Source organism: Temnothorax longispinosus, chromosome 9 (genome assembly GCF_030848805.1).
Source record: "Temnothorax longispinosus isolate EJ_2023e chromosome 9, Tlon_JGU_v1, whole genome shotgun sequence".
Taxonomy (NCBI): Eukaryota; Metazoa; Arthropoda; class Insecta; order Hymenoptera; family Formicidae; genus Temnothorax; species Temnothorax longispinosus.
Genome location: NC_092366.1, coordinates 10,653,731 through 10,677,823, shown reverse-complemented (window position 1 = coordinate 10,677,823; position 24,093 = coordinate 10,653,731). Strand labels below are relative to the sequence as shown.

At 36.8% G+C, this 24,093-nt stretch overlaps 1 protein-coding gene across 1 annotated transcript in view; it reads left to right on the top strand.

Annotated features, from left to right (window-relative positions):
- LOC139819259 (uncharacterized) overlaps positions 1 to 24,093 on the top strand; it is a 255,776-nt gene that overhangs the window by 16,222 nt on the left and 215,461 nt on the right. The gene's annotated exons all lie outside the window — the stretch shown is intronic.

The following is a 24,093-nucleotide window of genomic DNA, read 5'->3' as shown; positions in this document are numbered from 1 at the left end:
TTATAAACAAAAAAAGTTTCAAAAATATAGCAGTTATTTTAAGTACTGAGAGGCATAAACGATTAATATTACGTTTTTCTTTAAAGCAGAGAATACTTTATTTCGCGAGAAAGTCGCTGCTTTACCAAAACACAACATTTAAAGTAGTAAATTGGTGATAAATTGAAGTCTTTTTGTTAAAGCAGAGAATACTTACATGGATTAGATGACGCTCTTTAAACAGTTGAATACTTTTAAAGCGCGTCATCTAACCCATGTGGCATCTCGCATATTAACTTTCCACGCATGAAAAGTTCACGCATACACTTTCCACGCGAACCGAGGTTCACGCACACCCCCCCCCTGCTTTCGGGGGAGGTGCGGTAGCCCCGAAATAGTTCACGCATACACTTTTCACGCAAACCGAGGTTCACGCACATCCCCCCCCTGCTTTTGGGCCGGCCCGAAAGCAGGGGAGGGATGTGCGTGAACCTCGGTTCGCGTGAAAAGTGTATGCGTGAACTATTTCGACATATATATTAGTCATTTATGCCTTCCAATACCCAAAATAGCTGCTATATTTTCGAAACTTTTTTTGTTTATAACTTTTTAATAAGAAGCGACCCCCGAGTAAAACCTTCTGAAGGTCACTCAGGAGGGTGACCTTGACAACATATGTCAAGGTCAAGGTTATCGGAGGTGGGGCCCTAATTGTAAACATTTACCCAAAATATTTATAAAATATTTATAAAATATTTATAAAATATTTATAAAAAAGATTTAAATATTTTGAAAATATATACGTTGAATATTTTGTAAATATTATAATGTCCAAAAAATAAAAGTATCTAAAAGATTATAATAAATATTTTAAAATAAAATGTAAATAATTATCATCAATATTATTAAAGTTGTTTTTAATTTATGTTATATAAATATTTATAGAAATAATTACTGTAAGTTAAGTGGAGATTGTGAAACTGTTATAGCTTCGTGCTGTGAGATGTAGGCTATACGGTCCATTTTGGCGTTACGAATTTCGAAAAATGTTTGATTGATAAATCAGATGTACGGTATATTCTGCCAAAATAACAAAGATAACGCTCTCAATAACGATAAATAAACAAAACAAGGCAAATGAGAGCTCGTTCGCGACGATGGACGGGCGACAGTAATAAAATATTACAAATTGAATAAAATATATATAATAAAGTAAACGTTTCAATCCTTGATTTGGACCCTCCTCAGTACATATAGCTGGTCGAGTGAAATGCAGTGGTCACAAGTAGTAAAAAATGCCGCGTAATACTTATTGTATTACGCGGAGAGATAGTGTCGTACATATCTTATCAATTTGACTGTCAGGTAACTCTTGTGATCACTTTTTAAGATATGATTATATATATTTGTTTAATTTATTTCTTTTTATGGAATTAAGGTAACAGTCACGTTGAGGATACGAGATCCACACTCTCATAATCGGAGAGCGGAATAACTGCATTTTTGACTACTTGTGACCACTGCATTTTATTCGACCAGCTATATGTACCTACTGAGGATCGAGGGTCCAAACCAAGGACCGAAACGTTTACTTTATTATATATATTTTATTCAATTTGTTGAATTTGTAATATTTTATTACTGTCGCCCGTCCATCGTCGCGAACGAGCTCTCATTTGCCTTGTTTTGTTTATTTCTGCCAAAATCATTTGTATTTCTGCTGCTCTACTTCTTACGCAAGCATCTGCCGTAATTCTTGTTGAATTCTGCTGTATGTGCTAATTTGCAACAATGCCGCTAGGCGGCACATAATGGTAAAACTAACTCGCAAGTAAATTTCAGTTGGGATCTAATATAAGCAGGCCTCCGGCGAAGCGCGAAGCAAAATCATGACATTCGCGACAATCTTCGCCAGCAAGGCTTACCCAACACTACTGCGGTGATATAAATATAAAAAATATTTTTGTAAATTATTTTAATCTTCCTAAAAAATATTTTAAAAATATTTTGTGCTGTATGGGTAGCAGTAGACGCTGCTACAAATCTGGCGCGATTATGTTGCACTGCGATTTGCGCAAGCATCTGCCGCATTTCTTGCACTATTCTGCTATATGTAAATGCATACACATATCTTCCACAATTCTGTTGCACTACGACGAGAGCAAGTTTCTGCCAACAGAAAAATAGTCAAAGTTGGAAATAGAAAACGCATGATCTGCCCGAAAGTTAGTGCACGACTTTTCGTGCAGTTTTACAGCAGAATTGCAAAGGAATGGTTACCAGGGTTATGTTGTAAAGCGAGGCCCACGCTGCCTACCGACGGGGTGAGTGCGGAGAAGGGAGGGCCGAAGGCCTCCCCTTGCACCCCCCCCCCCCATGTGTGTGTGTTGATTCATTTAAAATTGGCGCAGTTTTGCATGCGCGTGCGGCCACTGAGCATGCGCATGTGGCCACAGGGCATGTTCGTAGTCGCCAGTAGTCGCTACATCTCGTCGGTATGACTGGAATCATAACCTGATTCCAGTCAACTTTAACGATTAATATCTCGCGTCGCGGGGCAGAGCAATGCTTTTTTCTGCCAGATTCGTTCGTTTCGTGCAAAAACGCGTCGATTAAGCCTAATTGCATCGATTTCGGTGCTGAGGTAGCTAAACTGAAGAATTACCCAAAGATTTATTTAAATTACAAAAAAACCGACTTTTCCCAAATAAAAATTACAATGAAGATGTCATCCCCAAATGATTTCCAATCGATTCCATTTATAATAAACATTAAACATAGTCACTATCTGCTAACTTGACGCTTAATAAATTTTATTAATAACAAAAATCTATTCTTTCCCAAATGTTTAAAAAATTTTCCCAAACTTCCCCAAATGATTCCCAAATTATATGAAAAAGAATAATTCCAAAATATTCAATTTGTCTGCTAACTCTACGGCGGTCTTGCCTCGCTCTTCCGCAGCACCGTCGGTATCTCGCCTCTCCGCCTTGCCGACTCCTCCGCTTTTCTCGCCACGTTCTGGCCCTTCCCTCTATCACGCTGTCGCCTCCACTCAGCTGTTCCACTTATGCATCCGCACTCCCTTCACACCTCTCTCTCCTTCTCACTCTCCTACTCCGTCTGCCTCCCTTCTTGCTCTACCGTCGCTGACTCTCTCCCTCGCCGCGTCCTCCTTCCGAAATCCCTCCGTCATCCTAACCTCTCTCTCTGGCCTCCTCTTCTCCCGCCAATTTCTGGCGCTTCACTTCGCTTTCACCCTCGCCTCCAATCACTCCACCTCCTTTCGTCTTTCCTCACCTTCCTTCCTTCCTCCATCTTCCCTCTCACCCACAACACCCTTTTCTTCCCCTTACACTTTCCACCAGTTCCCCCGCCGAGGGCTACGGAGGAACCCTGTGACGGGAGTAAAAAAGCAGCGTCAAGTTTTTTTACAAGAATTTATTTATTTTATTTTAATTAAATATTTTGTACTGTTACCTTTTAAATTCTTTGTGATTAAAATGATTCTTTGCAATATTATAATTTTGTTAAGGAAAATTAAAGCTACTACTTGGATTGGAATAGGAAGACCTTTCAATGGGAGCACAAAGATATGTACCGCTTAGGTTTTATCTTTTAAAAGTAGTTGGATAACAATTATTTTTTAAAGCAATACATATATTCTCTTTGTAATTGGCGCAATTTAAAGATTTCATATATTTTTTTGAAATAACATGTCATTTAGGTTGAATTAGGTAACGCAATTTTGTGATATAATTTTGTTTAAGAGAAATAAAGTTACTACCACTTAAGTTGGATTTTTGAATTTACAAAATACATTGCGTATACTTGGCGCCTTTTTTTACCTTTCTTAAAATTAAATTCTACTTTTAGCCATGCATAGTCCGTTATTTTAAGTTTCTCATTCACTTGTACCTTTACTTCCTCTTATTTGAAAAAATTAAATCTATAACCGTTCGACTATCTTTCGTAACCCTCGTTGGACAATCAACATATTGCCTCATCCCTAGGTTTTGCATTACCGTTAATAATTTCTCTGTATAAAATGAATCTACCATTATATCTATATTAAAATCCTCTATCACTATACAGTCATACTTTATTATTAAATTTTCTACTGTATCATCCAAAAATTTCACGAAATCGCCATTTGACGCACTCGGCGAATGATACACTACTATTATCATACTTTTATACAAATTCTCTCTCATTTCTACCACCACGCACCAACAGTTCGACACTATCTCTTTTTCTTTTCAACTACTCTAAATTTAATATTATCCCTAACATATAACAGTACTCCTTCTGTATTTCTACCTTCAGCATCACTTTTAACTATACTATATCCCGGTACATTGACCGCACTATCCTCAATTTCTACCGTCAATCTAGTCAATCTCAGATAACGCTAAAATCGCTGGATTCACCCTCTTCATAATTTGATGTTGTATTTCATCCTTATGTACCAACCAGCATTCGTATACCAGAGTACTTCCGTTTCTTCCTGTGGTTGCTATTTTGCATCTTCCCAGTCGGCTCTTTTTTTCTCCTCCTCCAATACTTTCTTAAATGTCGGACATTCCGAATCCAGCGCCTCGTGTTCAACATTTATCTTTAAGTTATACGTCTGATTCTTATAGGTACAGTTTATACACCTCTTCTTTCCCGTCGTACATTCATTCGTCTTAAGATTTTCTGCAAATTTATAGTTTTTTGTCTCGTACAATTGTTGGCAATATGATAATAGCCCCAGCATTTAAAACATTTTCTAACACTAATATAATTAAATATAGGACACTTTTGCCATCCTAAATTTATTTTTCCTCCGTTTATTAGTGATTTATGAGTGCTTTCATCCATTTTAATTATTATGGATCCTTCTTCCTCTTTTCCTCTTCTCGAACGTCCCTTATCCTTATTCTTTGCTCTGAATATTTTCTTCACCATGTGCATTTTGCCTCCTACATCTATTCCATTCTGTTTCTTGATTGTATCTATCAATTCATGGCTGACTCCGGTCTATGCAGCTATTCTTTACACAACTTTTTAACACTCTCTCTCACTTCTAAATCACTCAAAAATTACCACTTTTACGGAGCGATGTTTCACACGTCTGCTTCTGCCAAGAAGAGAGTGAGAGTGAGAGTGAGAGAGTGAGAGAGTAAGAGAGAGAGAGAGAAAGAGAGAGAGAAAGAGAGAGAGAGAGAGAGAGAGTGTGTGTGTGTGTGTGTGTGTGTGTGTGTGTGTGTGTGTGTGTGTGTGTGTGTGTGTGTGTGTGTGTGTGTGTGTGTGTGTGTGTGTGTGAGTGAGAGAGAGTTTGATTGATTGATTGATATTTATTATGCCATAGTTATGACTTTAGGTGAATCATGAGTTATGCTAAAGATACAAGATAAAAGTAAAAACAAAATCAAAAAGAACAGAAGAAGATATAGAACCGAACAAAGGTGCGTAACGCAATATGACGACAGCAATAACATCACCAAAGAACTAATCACAAGGATTGCAACATGAGTAAACTATAACTTTTGGCGACAACAACATTGCAAGCACTTGAACCTGTTAATTCTATATATAAATTCATTAGTGGTATCACTCGCAATATTGATTTTACCATGCGAAAAGTCGTATACAACGTGGTTTCAAGTATTCCCATTGATAGATCGACACTACGAGTAATAAGGAAAATTACTCCGCGATACATCCTTGCAACAAAGTCCAATTAAAATAAAGTTATACGATGTAATGTCCATCGCATAATACACTAAATGACGTTTAACACTCTTATCTATAATACAATATTTACATGAAACATAATTAAACGCTCTTGTACAATATTTACATAAAACATAACATTCTTGTTTAATGTTCGATTTTTACATGAAACATAATTCTACGACTAAACAGTAAACAGCTCCGCAGGAGAACCCCGAGCGGTACTCAGCTTGAGCAAAAGGAAGTGGTCATGGAGCTTGTTTTTGAATTCGTTGATTGACGCGAGTTCCATAGGTAAATTCCCGCGAGATGAAATGACCTGTAATAAATTTCAGTTCTGTGAATGGGAATATGAAAAGTATGTGGTAGTGCTAACCGTAACGATTGTCTCATTGCGGGATCGGGTTTAATAAAGATTTCAGAGAGGTAGCTAGAAGACTCTCCATTGAATATCTTATACATTTCTATACCTAGAAAATAAAGACGTCTGTTCTTTACAGACAACCACCTTAGTCGATGCCGGTAGGGCGTGATGTGTTGTCGCGCCTTAGATTGAAGATAAACCTAATCGCACAATTTATAAGTCTTTGTAACTATTGGTGTTAAGCTCATCAATGACATCATTGTAGACAAAAGAACAGTAGTCCAACAAAGGCCTAATCAATGTGGATACGAGCTTGACCCGCAGTTGAAGTGATAACGAGTTCTTATGAAATTTAAGCTTGTGCAACGTGAAATGCACCCTCTTAGAGATATGAGAGACATGGTTTTTCCACGATAGGTCAGAGCTCATGATAACTCCTAAATTCCGTGCCTCAGCAACAAACGGAATAGAGGTACCATTGACGGAAATAAGGGTTAGGTTACTGAGATTTATTTGGTCAATGTTACGCTTACTACCCAGTATTAGGACCTTTGATTTTTTTAGATTAAGAGACAACCCATTGGTGGCCGCAAATTTTGAGATGACTCCCGCATCATGTGCCACGAGCCGCAGACCAACATTCAATTCGCTCAAGAGACACTTGCGATAAATTTGCGTGTCATCAGCAAATATCATACGCTGAGTAAACCGAAGAAATGCTCCTATGTCGTTTATGAATGAAGAAAATAGGAGCGGCCCTAAAACAGATCTCTGCGGAACACCTGAGGTAACAGATAACCAATTGGAGAATTCTCCATCCAAATCGATAACCGCCTGAGTGCGACCTGTGAGATACAAAAAGATTAATTTCAAGGCCAGATCAGAGAATCCCAATTTTCTTAATTTTGTTAATAATAAGAGATGTGAGACGGTGTCAAAAGCCTTACTAAAATCAAAGAGAACCAGAATGATGACTTCGCCCAGATCAACAGCACTCCTGATGTCGTGGGATATCCAAAGCAGAGCAATCTGGGTCGAGTAGCCCCTACGGTAACCCGACTGTCGATCATCCAGAATATGATTGGAGGTAACAAAGTCCGCGATCTGATGGTGAATAATTTTTTAAATAATTTGGAGAGAGAGAGAGAGAAAGAGAGAGAGAGAGAGAGAGAGAGAGAGAGAGAGAGAGAGAGAGAGAGATGAAAGCGCACAAGATTGACGTCTTGGGAATATCGAAAACCCACTGGAGAGGGAAAAGAGCATTTTCGAAGTTCAACAGGAAACATGATATACTTTTCACGGGGAAAAAAGTATAAATGGAGTAGCGATAAAATCGTGCGATAAAATGAGTAGCGATAAAATGCAAAGGCTTAAAACGTCAATACAAGGTTACAATACGATCAGCGATAGAATCATCCACGTGAGATTGCAGAGCTCGTCTAATATTATCAATATCATCCAAATATGCTCCAACAGCGACAGGGGAGGCAAGAGTCATGGACGATTTCTACGAATCCTTGGAGACGACACTCCGCAGCATCCCCAACAGAGAAACTACGATCGTTATACGCGACTTTAATGCAAAGATTAGGAGAACGACAGAAGATAACGACATTATACAAATAGTCGAGATGTTCGGCATCGGTGAAAGAAATGAGAGGGGCGAGCGCTTACTGGATATGTGTATGGAACATCAACTAACGGTCACCAACACATGCTTCCAGCATCATCCGAGAAGAATCTATACGTGGAAATCACCAGGTGACCGTACAAGAAACCAAATTACTAGATGAAAGTCATCAGTCACCAATGTGAAGACATACCCTAAAGCGGACTGTGGGAGCGATCACCAGCTTTTGATGATGAATTTCAGGCTCCGTTTTAAAAACATTCGCAAACTTGTCCCACATGTCTGCGCATTACGGGGACCCGTCATGGAAGCGTTTAGACATAACACAAAGAAGGCCTTTAGGGAGGTCGACCGTACTGGGAGACCGTACTGGGAGACCGTACAGGGACCGGAGGCAATGTGGACCAATATAAAAAACGCGATTCAAACGACGGCGCAACAACTACACACGTCATTAGCATCACACCGCAAAAAATGGATTAGCAACGAGACATGGCAGGTCATCCTGCAAAGAAAGAGGCCAAGACCACCGCGGATCAAAGAGCATACGCAAACTTATCCGATGAAATAAAAAGACGCTGCTGCAAAAACAAAGAACATTGCCCAAATATTCGAAGAAATAGAGCACTTCGCTTATCGCAATGAATCTCGAGATCTGTTCCGCAAAGTCAAATTCCTCGCAAGGGAGTTCAAACCTAGAACATGGGCAATTGAAAACAAAAATGGAACGCTGATCAACAAGTTGGAGAATGTGCTGAACATGTGAAAAGATTATTGCATTACGCTGTACAAACAAAAACACATCGAGAATATTAGCATTGTGAAGGAGATAGTTCACGAACCAGAGATAATTATGTCTGCGGTAGAAAATGCCATAAAATTGCTAAAAAGGTACAAAAGCCCAAGAGCTGACGGGATATAGAGCGAGCTCCTGCAGGAGTTGGGCGAAAGAAGAAAACATCTGTTGAAAGACCTCTACAATGAAATCTGCATTATGATGGACAGGTTTGCAAATGTTTTTAAAACAGAGCCAGAAATTCATTACCAAAAGCTGGTGATCGCTTCCGCAGTCTCCTCCAGGGTATGTCTTCACATTAGTGACTGATGACTTCCATCTAGTTCCTACGAGAATGTAATCAATTTGGTTTCTTGTACGGTCAGAAGATTGGTGCACATCGGTATTCGTACCTATTCACACCCATACAGCTCAGATTGTTGCAGAAAGCTTCCAGAAAGATTCCAAATCATTTGAAATCTTTTGCGAGCTTTCTGCAACTTTGAAACCTTTCTGGAAGCTTTCTGCAACAATCTGTGCTGTAAGGGCAAGAAAGGCACGGCCATTAGATGTGACAACTACCGCACTATATCACTTATCTCCTTCCCATGCAGTAAAATACTGCTCAAAATCATCAAGCAACGTCTGAAAAGTTACCTTGACCGACAAATACCACAAGAACAAGCTGATTCTGTCAAAAGAAAAGGTGCGCGAGAACAGATATCAAACCTTAGATAGCTCATAGAAAAAGCAAAGGAATTCAACATTCCCATGATAATTTGTTTCGTGGACTACCCGAAAGCGTTTGACTGCGTCAATTGGAATAGTTTTTAGAATATTCTAAAGGAAATGTGAGTACCCAGCCACTTAGTTCTACTAATAAAAAACCTTTATAAAGCAAACAATTCAAAGGAAAAGATCCACGGAGAGCACTCGGGTCCGTTCAAAGTGCAACGGTGCATCAAGCAGGGATGCATTCTTTCGTCGGATCTCGTCAACATATATGGAGAGTATATAATGAGAAACGCTCTGGACGGATGAAACGGTGGAGTTTCTGTCACGGGTCAGAAAATATCTAACTTAAGATATGCGAATGATACCACTCTCATCGGCGCCTTAGAGGAAGAAATGATAGAGCTGCTGCAACGGATTGACAAGGAGAGTCGGAAACTAGACCTTAAAATCAACAGCAAAAACCAAGCTAATGATTGTCGACCGCTCCGGTGTCTTGGATTTGACAGGGGCTCTAAACGAATTAGACGTGATAAACGAGTTCACCTACCTAGGATCATCTATCAATAACGCGGGAGATTGCACAGATGAAATCAAGAGACGGATGGCTATGGCGAAAAGCGTCATGGCCAGGCTCGCAGAGATCTGGAAGGACCGTGCAATTTCGTTAGTGGTAAAAAAGAGGCTGGTGGATACGCTGGTGTTTTCCATCTTTCTGTACGGGACAGAGACCTGGACGGTTCTGGCAGCTGGAAGGAAGAAGATCAATGCCTTCAAGATGTGGTGTTAGAGAAGAATGTTTCGAATCGCATGGACTGCACATCGCACAAACGCTTCTATACTTCAACAACTCAAAATCAAGGAAAGACTTTCTACCACTTGCCTACAGAGAGTTCTCTAATTCTTTTATATCACCAGACGCAAAGAAGCAAGCTTAGAGAGGCTGGTGGTCACGGGAGAAGTCCAGGGTCGACGTGGCAAAGCCCGTTTGCCGACGAGGTGGTCCGACCAAGTTAAAAATTTGCACATTGCTTTCTCATTATTACAGATCGCTATCATTGCTTCTATTTTATTTCGCCCACAAAGCTTCTCTTATGAGGAAGCTTGTATTTTATTTGATGCATAATTATTAGTATTTATTAGTTAGGCTTCCGCATAGAGAAAGCTTTATGAGCGAAATGAAATAGGAACAATGGTAGCAATCTGTAATAATAAGGAAGCAATGTGCAAGTTTCTAATTTGCACACTTTTTTCATTTTAAATTTAACCTTTTTATGAATTGAAAAAGGGTTAGTTTAGTAGTGGGGTTTTACAATTGACGCAATGTCAAATCAATGTTGACTTTGGGAGTTTAGGCTACATGGTCCATATATGGACTTCGCATGTGGACTTTTGATCGCGTATAAAGCTGGATCTAATCAACCAAATCTTAAAGAATTATATATAAAATAGGGGTAGAAAAGACTGAAAAATATAATGGAATTATAAATTACCTAATATCTCAACATTTGCGAAAGTTAGAGCTGCCACAGACATTTTTCAAAAAATTCTAAATTTTATAAAAAACAAACCCTCTTACCGATTATCGCCAAATTCAATACCAACCTTTCTTTAATAATACTCTACATTTAAAAAAAATTAAGCCTGATATCTCAACATTTACGGAAGTTAGAGTATACGAGCTATGTATATATGTATCAAGGTGGGGGGAGAGAGCGATACTCACTGAGAGAATTCATATATGTTAATCATAATTATTTAAACGGTTGTTTTATAAACAGGTGCGCATGGAATGCAGCACAAAATCTTAAGGTTTATCATTATACAATTACATATTCAATTTAATTGTAAATATAATCACACAGAAATAATCAGATTAATAAACGTTCAATTTATAGTTAATGCGAATAACATTTGATAGATAGAAAACAAATTATTTAATTCTAGATTGTTAACTCTATTCAGTTGCAAAAACGTAAATCAAGAAATCTGAATATTACTGAATAATTCGGAGTTATTAAACATAATACAGAGAAGAATTTGAAAAACCAATTGAACTCGAAGGACCAAGTAAATTAGAAATGTTATCTTAAAGAAATCAAAGAGAATAATCATGTCAAATTGATACGTACGTAACGTACATTACTCTTAACGTTAATGTTGTCAAATTATAACATCAGAACATATCAGAACTTCAAAGTTATTAAATTATCACATCAGAACGTATCCGAACATTCAAATCATTCAATTATCACATCAGAAAATATCACAACATGCACATGAATTATGTGATTCACGCAGACGCATCTTTACGTATTATAATTAATCACACTGATTAATTTTACAATTATCAAAAATAAACATGACAGAAAAACATGACTGATATTTGTCTCGAAACGTCGAGAAGAAATAAAATGTTAATGTAATTGAATACAACGAAGTTGTCATTACATCGAGTAATGACAAACCATTATTACAATAATGTAAACTATGATGAAGAGAATTGAATGCGTTACGTCATGCGTTACGTCTCAAACTCACATCTCTGGCTTCAAAAAACACTACTAAAATACCTTTATGAAGGCTGCACTGTTCATGGAACAGACAGAGAACAGATGTCTCATGAATTCCTCGTATCAGCGTCGATACTAGGCTCTCAATGTATGATGTCAGCGTCGGCATCATAATCTCTCTATACTAGGCTCTCAATTTATGATGTCAGCGTCGGCATCATAATCTCTCTATCTTCCGGTAGCAGGATAGATGGTAACAACACGTCGTTGTTCTAGTAAGGGATCCTTCATGATCTTTCATTGTGATTCGGAAGTTGCAGTAAGTTGCCAGCAGCCTGGATATGTAGATTCGATAGCGCTTGCAACGAGGCTCGCAAAGCAGGTTAAACGACTGCTTACATAGCCCAGTCAAATGGGCTGAAATTTTGGCCAAGGTAGGAAATAATACTACCAGCGCTGTAACTAGCGTGGAAGTGTGTCTTTTGGGGTTGTAATAAAGATATTAAAAGCCCACCCTGTACCATTGTCGTAGCAAAAATGGGGGTGCAAAAAAGTCCAAAAAATTGGTTTTTTGCCAATAACTCAAAAAGTATCACAATTAGGGGAAAAAGTGAAGACGTAAAAGTTGTAGAGAATGAAATTTTACACAAAAAAGGTATATACAAAAATGTTGTACGACCAATTGCAGTCGATCTAGATTTTTTTGAAATAATAGGTATTTCATGACAAATGAAAAACACGTGAGCGCGTCGCGCATTTTTTATCAATAGTTGAAAAATGGCGACTCGAATAAAAAAATAGTTCAAATAAAAGTTGTAGACAATTTAATTACGAACAATTTCCATTTTTATTTTTTTTTATACGATCAGTATTGACAGAGATATAAATTTTTTAATTGCGCACAGTTTATTTGCTCACAGTTCAATTGCGCACAGTTCAATTGCGCATGCACAGTTCAATTGCGCACAGTTCAATTGCGCACAGTTCATTTGCGCACAATTCATTTGCGCACAGTTCGTTTGCGCACAGTTCGTTTGCGCACAGTTCGATCAAACGCATTTAAAAATTACCACACACACACACACACACACACACACACACACACGCGCGCGGACATTTTGTAAAAATGTGGTTTTTGTACGTTTTAGAGCATTCTGAACACATTAGCAGACAAAACAAAAGAACATTGTTTTTTTCGGTCTTTTCTACCTTTTTTCATATATAATTCTTTAAGATTTGGTTGATTAGAACTAGCTTTATACGCGGTCAAAGGTCTATATGCGAGGTTTACAAAAACAAAGCTTCCTCTATGCAATGAGGGAACGACTAAGGAGAAGGATATCATAATCAAGAGACACGGTAATGTCTCGCGCCAAGTACATGCGCAACGCGACATCGCCGCGCCGTGACTCTTTAACGCGAATGCACGAGTTGCAAGTACCCGAGATTTTCAGATCTTAATAACGAGTAAACGGATCAAGTTCTAAGTAGTCTTGATCAATAGCTTAGGTTTGAATTATGTAATAAAAGTGTTTTTACTTTTCCGCTACGAGCCCTACGAGCAAAGATATTGCGACGCAAAGTCTAAAATGTTAAATTTTACAAATTATTTAACAATTAAGAAACGTCGTCGTCGTCGTCGTACGGTTGCTTTTGCATCAATAAATGGCGTTTTTGAGATACCTCGAGTGTTTGAAAACAGACAGCATATACGTGTGTGTGCGCTCATTGTCAGTGCAAACAGAGCGTTTACCGTGCTGTCAATCAGTTATAAACTAGAAATATATATCGTGCAACACCGCGGTCTCTCATCGTTAAATTCGATCGTTTAATTTCAAATTCGGTCACGTCATGCAAGGATCGAAGTGTCACGATATTAGAATAGGCGTTACACAAAGCGAAATATCAGCGGGTCGGATTTATCAGTGTAGTGACAGTCGTGACCGTCGTGACAGATAGGGCGGTATTCATAGTCGGATCTTATATCTAAGATCGTCTTAAGTCTGATCAAAGGCAGTCTTAAGACTCCGTCCAGCAAATCGAATGACCGTATTAGCAACTTAAGACATTACTTAAGACGGTCTTGAAATAAGATCCGATTATGAATATCAGCCATAGTGATCATCAATATATCAATATATATTGATCGCAGGGAGCTGATATCGAGAAGATCTTTAAGAAGGAAAGTGTATCCAATATCGCACACGTAGGTATGTATGTACATTCGTATATGCTGTCTTGTAAATTGTAAAAGTTGAAGAGAACGCGAAAGTGATCTATAACGCAATTTGTATTGTAGGCAATTATGCTAATTAGTTGAATCGAGTCCATTATTATCCATTATTATGATAGACGTTGATTTTATACCATGATGTTTAGAAATATTAATTATTTACAAAATTAGCAATAACAACAAAATAAATTTTGGTAAATATATAGTATAATAGTACCCTTTTCAATCGATTTCCTTTGAAATTTACAAATTTTGTGTATTTTGTGTAGTAAAAAAGATTCTGAGAAGGAAAATCATCGCTCATGTTCTATTTATTTCTAATTAATACCTACTTAAAGTTACGATGTCAGTAAGTAAAGAAATGATAATTGAAACAATAATTTATGGATATGTATCTCGTTTCTTATTTCAATTAGATCCTGTAAAATTCGAGCTGGTTGAAGTTTGGAACGTTCCTGGAGCGATTTTTTAAAACCGATTTGTTCCATTTCCCCTTTCGCACAGAGTTAGTTCTAAGCGTCAGACAAACAACAAAAAATAGTAGGAGCGAATACACGCGTCGGAAAGCACCATTACACACGATAAACTACCCTTCAGACCACTGAAAAAATTCTTGCATCTCTAAAACCGATTTGTTCCACTTCCCCTTTCGCACAGAGTTAGTTCTAAGCGTCAGACAAACAACAAAAAATAGTAGGAGCGAATACACGCGTCGGAAGGCACCCTTACACACGATAAACTACCCTTCAGACCACTAAAAAAATTCTTGCATCTCTAAAACCGATTTGTTCCACTTCCCCTTTCGCACAGAGTTAGTTCTAAGCGTCAGACAAACAACAAAAAATAGTAGAAGCGAATACACGCGTCGGAAGGCACCCTTACACACGATAAACTACCCTTCAGACCACTAAAAAAATTCTTGCATCTCTAAAACCGATTTGTTTCACTTCCCCTTTGGCACAGAGCAACTTCTAAATGCCACACACAAATTACATAAGAGACCGAACCGATACACCTTGCGAAAGACGGTTTTAAAAATTCGGTTTTAAAAAATCGCTCCAGGAACGTTCCAAACTTCAACCCTTTGGACCAACGGCTTAACGTCTGTTTCCAAAAGACGGATCCCAATTTTCTCCGCACAAGAGCCTATCTTGCACGGAGGGGCGCAGCTATCGGAAAAACATTCCATGCTTCATGGCTCTAGTGGACTCGAACCTGGTTCCACAGATTACGAGTCTGGCGCTCTACCACACTGCCGCCCTATTTCAACTAGATCATATTATGTTATTTATTACTTCAATATAGTTGTCTGATATATTATATTCAGTAGAACAAATTAATGACAGTCCTTGCTTGAAGTTTAAGATGTAATTAGTAATACAAATACATGGCTCTTTATTCGAAAAATGTTTTGAGACAAAAATTTAAAGGATCACAATTAAAGCAGACAACAGTTTGTGCTTTTGGTTAAAGCAGAGAATACCCTGTATTTACGTTTTTTACTACGCTTACTTTTCTACTTTAAGGACGTTCACTGGTCCTTATACTAGAGAAAATCGAAATTTTATAGATTTTCTTGAAACTGTGAATATACGTTAATTTAGGTGTGCTTTATGTGTGGTATAAATTTCAGTACCTCTTGCGGTATACAAATCGAAATACTGAGCTTCAAAGTTTCAACTTTTATTTAGGTAAAATTCACAGTTTCAAGAAAATCTAGAAAAAATCGATTTTCTCTGGTATAAGGACCGGTGAACGTCCTTAACATAAATTATAATTTTAAAATATACTAGCTTTTTTGCCCGCGCTTCGCGCATGCTCAAAAGCTCTTCCTTCTTTTCCCGGAATAGTAATATTTACCTCCAAAAAAATTTCTTTTGAAAAATGGACCTTTTTCAGACAATTTTGTATGGGGGTTTTTTGTCCCCGGGCTCCGATCTCTTCCCAAAACCTACACACACACTCACTCACTTATTTTCGTTTATAATTTCCTATAGTTAAAAAAAACATATTTTTTAGTTTTTTTGATAATCTTTCATTTTTTGTTACCGCCAGTATTTGCGTAACCCGATATGTACCACGTAGAAATTGCTCAATCGGATTTTTCAAATTTCCGCAAATTTTGAGGTATTGGGCCTTTTTTTGTTTTTCATTGGAGGAGGAAAATGCATATCCTAGGGCCGGTTCCTAGGGTGATGCCGGGTTTGCTTATGCCGGTCTAAATTATAAACCTAACTGGAAAATAACAAATGTAATATCTGCAAAATGTTTAATACTTTCTAGAAAACAATTTTCAATCCGTAATCACGGAAATTCGATATCCAGAGAACGATCAGCTTTGCGTGAAAAGATATCAGGAACAGAAAGATTCTCAGCGTGAAGGCTTAAGCATATTATCTTACCTCCTAGATTAGTGAAATAAGCTGTTTTTCGTATTCGTAATCACGGAAATTCGATACTCGAAGAACGATCAACATTACGTAGAAAAGAAAGATATCAGACACAGGAAGATTCTCAGCGTAAAGGCTCAAGCAGAACGATGATCGTCTTTTTTAGAAAGCGCGCGTGCAAGAAGTAATACGTCACGTGATCATGTGCTGGCCACGTGGTCATGAATAACTTCGCGCCAAAAAGCATTTCCATGAAATTGGCAACAATCATGCGCCAGAGTAACGTCGCCTCTCCATTATTTTCATGAACGCGGGATATCTTTTTAAACATATATTTACCCTGTTTCATATGTAATTCAATTTCGGAACCGATTTCCAAAAAATCAGTAACAAAAAAAAATAAACGCGTGGTTGCCACGCGCGTTAGAAGTGAAACTTCTGAAGGCAAAGCTTTGCCATAACTTTTCTGAAATTAATACAAAAACAATGCAACGGAATTACCCTGGCGGAAAAAATTTCTATGAATAACTACAAAATTTAACTAGAAATAGAAATTTGTACATTTTTGTTAAAATATTTAATTTTTTGTAGAAATGCCCGGGAAAAAATGGAAGAGATCTGAACAGATTTGAGCAGATCTCATCAGATCCAATCCACTCAGATCTGGTTTGATCAAAATATTGGCCCTATCTGATCAGATCCAATCAGACATGAGTAGATCTGATCCGATCCTAGAGGATAGAGTCAGATATGTAACAAGAATAATCTATTATATCTGCTCAGATCCAATCAGACATGAGTAGATCTGATCCGATCCGGTATCCATCCGCTGCAGAAAATTGTTGTTTTCAAATGTTATTTTTTAAATGTGCCACTTTATTATAAAAGTGGACTCCACGATACAAAAGTTGTGCCGTTCCACGATTTACATAACTTGGCGCAACTTAGCACGACACTGCCATGTCTGATACCGTTCTTATACCACTGTTCATCAACTTTTAAATACGAGAATCAGATTCCGTCGGATGCCATCTATCGGATACTTTGAGATGCAACATTATGATCTGATCATATATAATCTTATATGACTATATAAGTTTATATGTGATTATATTATTTTATCAGTTTAAATTATAAGGTATGTTTGCAAAATAATTTAAAAGATTTATGTTTTATATATACATATACACATTAATCTTTTATATTTACCTATTATTAATTAATTTTGCACGGTACTTTTTTAATGGAATATTTATAATAAATTCTAAATATGGTGTCGAAATTAACAATTATTATTATTAAATTAGCAGAGACTATATTTATTATATATGTTAATGTTTCAAAATTGAGAAAACTGTTTTTAATATAAAAATTAATTAATTTTTTGACCAAAAATTATTTAAAAGCTTCCCCTTTACAGAGTTAATATTATACTTGATATAATGTCCAACATTGGATGTAAAAATTAATAATGGACGATTTGAGAACGAAATTTTTATAAGTTCTATACTGGCGAGATCTGCTCAGATCCGGCAAGATCGGAAGAGATCTGATTGGATCAGCAACACAACTTTGTAAGCCAAGATTGGACTTATCTGGTAAGATCAAGATATGTCTGACTAGGTCTGCTCAGATCCGGCAAAATCGGAAAAGATCTGATTGAATCAGCAACACAACTTTGTAAGCCAAGATTGGTCTTATCTGGTGAGATCAAGATATGTCTGACTAAGTCTGCTCAGATCCGACAAGATCTGAGGCATAATGTCTGCTCGTACTTCAGGAGATCTGAAGCAATCAGATAATGTCCGATTAGATCGGAAGAGATCCGATTGGATCTGCGATTCAATATCGAACGGCAGCAATGGTCAGATCTGGTGAGATCGGATTATAGTTTAGCATATCTGGCTGCATGTGATTAAATATGGCCATGCAGATCTGGCAAGATAAAATTGTATCCAATCAGATCTGACTTTACTGGAATTTCAGATCTCGTTGTATCTCATTTTATCAAATCAGACATGGTCAGATCTCCTCCATTTTTTCCCGGGTGGTTATTTTCTTGTAGAAATATCTACGAAATAGTACCACAAATTACAATGTTCTCAAATCAAGAAATTATTGCAAGTAGTATTTTATAAAAAACTACAATTTATAAAAAATAGTACAAAGATCTACAAATTTTAAAAATTTAAGAACAAACAAAATCTTAAAAAATTAAAACATCTACTTACTTGTAAAATACTACAAAAATTTACAAAAGTGTTCCAATTCTAGCATTTTCATGTAGGATTTTGTAGTACTTCTTAAATTCATGTAGAATTTAATAGATTCTGGCAATTATATTTTATAGTTTTTTAAATTTTGTAGAAATATTTCCGCCAGGGTAGTCACTCTAAGCCGCCCGCAACTCGAAAATATAGTGTTACACGCAGTTCTGGCTTTCGAGTCGCAAAATCGAATTTACTTACCGATCCAAAAGGAGTTTCACTTTGTACGCCTGTTGGTCGAATTTTCGTGACACTATTTTGTGACGTTTCTTCGTGTCGCATAATCAAACTTACTATTATACCGTACCAAAGAAGTTTTATTTCGTACGCCTATTGGTCGAATTTTCGTTACACTTTTCGTGTCGCATAATCGAACTTACTACCGTGCCAGAAGAAGAACCGTCTCGCCAACGCCGTACGCCTATTGGCCAAATTTTCGTTACACTTTTCGTGTCGCACAATCGAACTTACTACCATACCAAAGAAGTTTCACTTCCGTTACACTTTTTCGTGTCGCGAATCGAACTTACTACCGTGCCTAAAGAAGTTTCACTTCAATAATCATTGCCATCCCCAGAAAATTCTACCCCTGTTTCATATATAATTTTTTAAGATTCGGTCCATTAACGAATGAATAGTTCGTGGTCAAACTTTTTTTTTAAACGACCCTAAATATTATGTATATTTCCCGAAAAATTTCGGAACCGGTTTTCAAAAAATTGCTAACAAAAAATAATACACATCATTGCTATCCCCAGAAAATTCTACTCCTGTTTCATATATAATTCTTTAGGATTCGGTTAAAAACTGTACATTTGCATAGCGGACAAACATACATATTATATAGTTTTTCAAGAAAATCGGTCCATTAATGAAAAATTAAATCCATCGACACTGTTAGTGGACCGCTCGAGGTTTTCGCGCGCCGCGCCGAGGAAAGCACAAAAAATAGTCCGCTTCTTTTGATAATCTAACAAGAGTCAATTTATTTAAAGTTGGTTACAATATTGCACTCGCGATTACACAAATTCGTATTCGCTACGATTCGACTCCGTTTTCGATATCGACAAACACAAGTGTCGCGTACGAATTGTGATGGCTCACTGTCCGTCCCGGCAGGAGCAGGCAAGGGATCGCGGCCGGAGCTTCGCGTAAGGCCGCGAGGAATTTCGTGACGTGAGATCCGCTGATTGGCTCCAAATCGTCTAGCGAACAGACTATTGGGGGCGATGCGTGCGATCACGCGATGTACACCTGCGAGCCGTTTGCTCGAGAAAACACAAAAAAAGGGGGGGAACGTAAATACTCGCGGTTTAGAGCAAATCGAGCGTTCTCGAACAAGGCTCGCTTTCTCTTCGAATATTCCCTTCGCGAATATTTAGTTCGCACTTATTCAATTCTCAACAGACACCATTCCCGAAAAATTAGACTTTTGGCACCGGTTTCTAGAAAATCGATCCATATTAATGAATGAGTAGTTTGCAGTCAAACAGACAGACAGACATTAGAAACATTTTAGAACCGGTTTCTCAAAAAATCAGTAATCATAGGCTGGCCACGTGGTCATAAATAACTTCGCGCCAGAAAGTATTCCAATGAATAAATAATAGAAACGGCCAAATTACGAACTATTAATAGGTGTATATTTATTAAAATCAATTTAACAACAAATGTGTTCGCAATATAAAAAAACAACGTTGACGTTTCGAGCCTTACTTGGCCTTCTTTAGAACAAACCGCATAATTCCAATTTAATCGCTTCATAAACTTTAACGCATCAAATCACACCAAAAAGGACTGAAAATTCGCAACCGTCGCAACATGTAAAAAGTCAAACACCTCAGGTATTCGTCAAATGTATATTGTCGGTCGTCTCCTCCGCCGCAAGAACAAGTTGAACATCCGTGATGTCCCTGCATTCGCGAATCTTTATGTCACCCGACCGTCTTAATGGCAACTGAACACAGTATAAAATTATGATAAGAGACGCGAATAATTAAGTAAAAATTTGTTAAGCGGGACACTCACATAAGAAGTCAGTGCAGCGAAAGATACGGAGACTTCCTTCATCGTCTCAATAGTATGTGTGATCATCGCAAGAGATTCACAATAGTCCGGGAGCCAGTTGCCATTTTAAGTGAATTATTTTAAGAAATCTGAGATTTTCGGCTAGTGTTCAATTCGGTCTGCTAATAAACAAAGTGAACGTCAGCTTCCATGGTAGCGGTGGGTGTTGCCGCGGCATCCACCCACACACGTATAATTATAATAAAAATAAACCGACATAAAGAAAGCTGAGACTTTGTTTGTACGTTTATTATGATCTAAATAAACGGAAAATAATAGTCAGCTGACTTCATGGTGGGGGGTTGTACGTCAACTTCTCGCCCAAACATGCGAAAAATATGCGCTGAGTAAACTTATACTAAGAAAGCTGAAATTTGGGGAAGTTATAGTCAACTTTAACAATTTCACGAAAATAATTGTCCGCTGAGTTTTTCGCGGTGGAAAAGTGCTCAGCTGACGACTGAAAGATACGGCGCATCGCTATGCGCGCGGGCGCGTGGCATCCTTCACTGCATCAGCTGAGCACTTTTCCACTGCGAAAACCTCAGCGGACAATTATTTTCGTGTAACTGTTACAGATAACTAACTATAAGTTTACAAAGTTTTAGCTTTCTTGGTTTCAGATAACTTGATTTTTATTAATAAAACGGTGCGTATATGCGCGCGGGCGCGTTGCGCTTATCTTACGGCATCAGCTGCTTCTCTCTCACGCTAAATTATGCTATTGATTATATTCAAATATGTAATTATATTTAACGCATTTATTGACAAAAATAATTTTTTATTTACGTTTTTTTTTTAAATACGTATGAGGTATGAGACATTTACTCTTCAGTCTTCCTCATCATCGCCCTCAAACTCTTGCTCGCTTTCGTGGTCGCTGTAATCCATATCGATCATCGGCGTCCAATCCTCATCATCTGTAAGCAAATATAATAAATAATATATTATTACATAAAAAATAATCGCATAAAAAGTTTTAGTTTTATAATTTTAATACATATATAATATAATAATATAATAACGCAAGAGCAAAATTTTGAAATTAATTAGAATATTATTTATAAAAAGTGTTCACGTTATAATAAAAAATTGTTTTAATTGTTTCTAAACTGTAATTTTAAATTAAAAACAAAACTAATCTAAAAATTACACTTGAATAAAGAAATAGTGAAGTATAATTCTGACCTGCAGTACTTTCTTTTTCTTCCTCGATGGTAATATCGCCAAGAGAAGGGGGTAGCTGATCGCCGTCGAACCATTTGAACAAAAATTTGTTGTCCTCTTCTCTCCAGCCGTAATCAGTCGGGTGCAATTCAGTTGAAACAGCAAGATGTGCATCATGGGCCCAAATATTAGCGATGTACGTCGTCCGAAGCAAATGTTGGTGCAGTTCGATTTTGCAAGGCGGTAGAGCTGACCCGTCTATATTTTTTGCTGGCAGACGAAATATGTCATCGTTGTCCAGGTAGTCGCCGCCGGACGCAGGGACGTTGTGGTGGGAGCAAAAGGGAGCCTTTCAAACTATAAACCGTTTACGGATATACCTGTAGCGACGGTCCTTTTAGTCAGCTGGGCTACAATTGTATTTGATCATAAAACTCCGGTGTTTATGAGCGTGTAGCCGAGACACGGAAATACATCTCTGTATCTATAAATATTTACTTCTGGCATTTGCATGTGTAAATGTTTATTATTTATAATATTATATATACGTATTTACTGTTTATATTGTCATGTATACATATTTAAGGTCGATGCAGACACAGCCGTGCCGTATCCGAACCGTGCACAGAAACATCCCCTACTGAAAAAAATCACGTCACCAAATCACGTCATAAAATTACATCACAAAATCACGTAACGAAATTACGTAATTAATGACATAATTAATCACGTAACGGATTGTTCCAAATCGGTACGTGATTTTAAAAATCACGTAATTTAAAAAATTACGTAATGCTGGGAAACATTTCTTTTTTAATCTGGATAAAGTTATATAGGAACTACAAAGTTTGTTTAATTGCTTCTTCGTCGTAACTTATGCATGTAAAACATGATTTAAGCAAAATAAGTGGTTCTAAATAAAAAATCAATACTGTATATTAATTATATTGTCTATAATTTTATTTTTATGAGTCAACTTTTTAAGTATATAAGTGCGTAAGTATAAGTATATATAAGTGAGTATATCAATATATAATAATATAATAAAATAAATAGCATATATAACATAGACAACTTAGATATATGTTATGGTAACGTTAACAAGGTTAACTCATTTTAACATTGGTAATATGGTAACACTAAACTTAATCACTATCCGATAATGATTCACTGGAATTTGAATCATTGCTACTTTGTGAAGAACTTGATGAATTGGGCGATGTTGGGCGTCAATGACGTTTTCTTTGTTTTTCTTCTTCTTCTGCAAAACATTATTATTATTAAGGTGTTTTTTAATTTTTAATAGTAACTTTTAGAATATATTGTTTTCTAATTTTTTGTATTTATTTGTTGAAAGACTTTGTTTTAAAAAATCTAGACTGTTAAGATCTAGCATGTTAATTAAAAATGTTTATTATTTTTTATAATCATCTATGCTAACAAATGTTTAAAAATATTAAAATTTTTTATTTAATTCAATATCTTATATTTTACATGTATACACAACTATATTACAAATTATTTTTTTAAGTATCTTTTTACTCTTAAAGAGTTCTTTAACTGTGTATAAAGCAATGAGAAAAATATCATATATTAAAAGAAAAAGTATTATACTTTAAAGATTAATTCCATTAAGTTACTTGTTTTTATAAATTTTTATGAATATATCAATCTATAAACACATATTTTCCATTAAAAAATACAAAAAAATATTACCTTTAAACATATAAAAATTATTTGTCTATTGTTGTTTAAAAAGTATTGACAAACACAGCAGGTATGACGAGAATTCTTGAGTACGTGAGCGATAGAAAGAGAGTTCCTTTTAAGAAAATTTCGTCTTTATTGTATGTAATTCTTTCTAAAAATGCCAACGTAAAACAAATTGATATGAACTAAAGAGTTTTTACGTGAATATAAACAAACAAATCAGTAATCAGTCCTAAAGATAGAATAGAGAATAAACTAAAAAGAGTCAGATCTTACAGGACGGAATCAAAGTATCTAAATTACTGACTGAGAATGAGAGTCCGAAACGTATTTGAATGTAATGCTGCTGACGAAAAAAAGAAAGATAGAAAAATGAAAAAGGGGGCCCTCTGGATGAATGTCTATCAGATCGGTTCTTGGGCTAGAATTTTAGGCCAGAGCCACAAGAACAAAATGCAGATCTCAGATCTGAAAACGAGAATGAACCTAGCAGAGGCCCTTGTACTTTGACGACCAATGTCGATCTTCAATATGGCGTCTTAAGATTC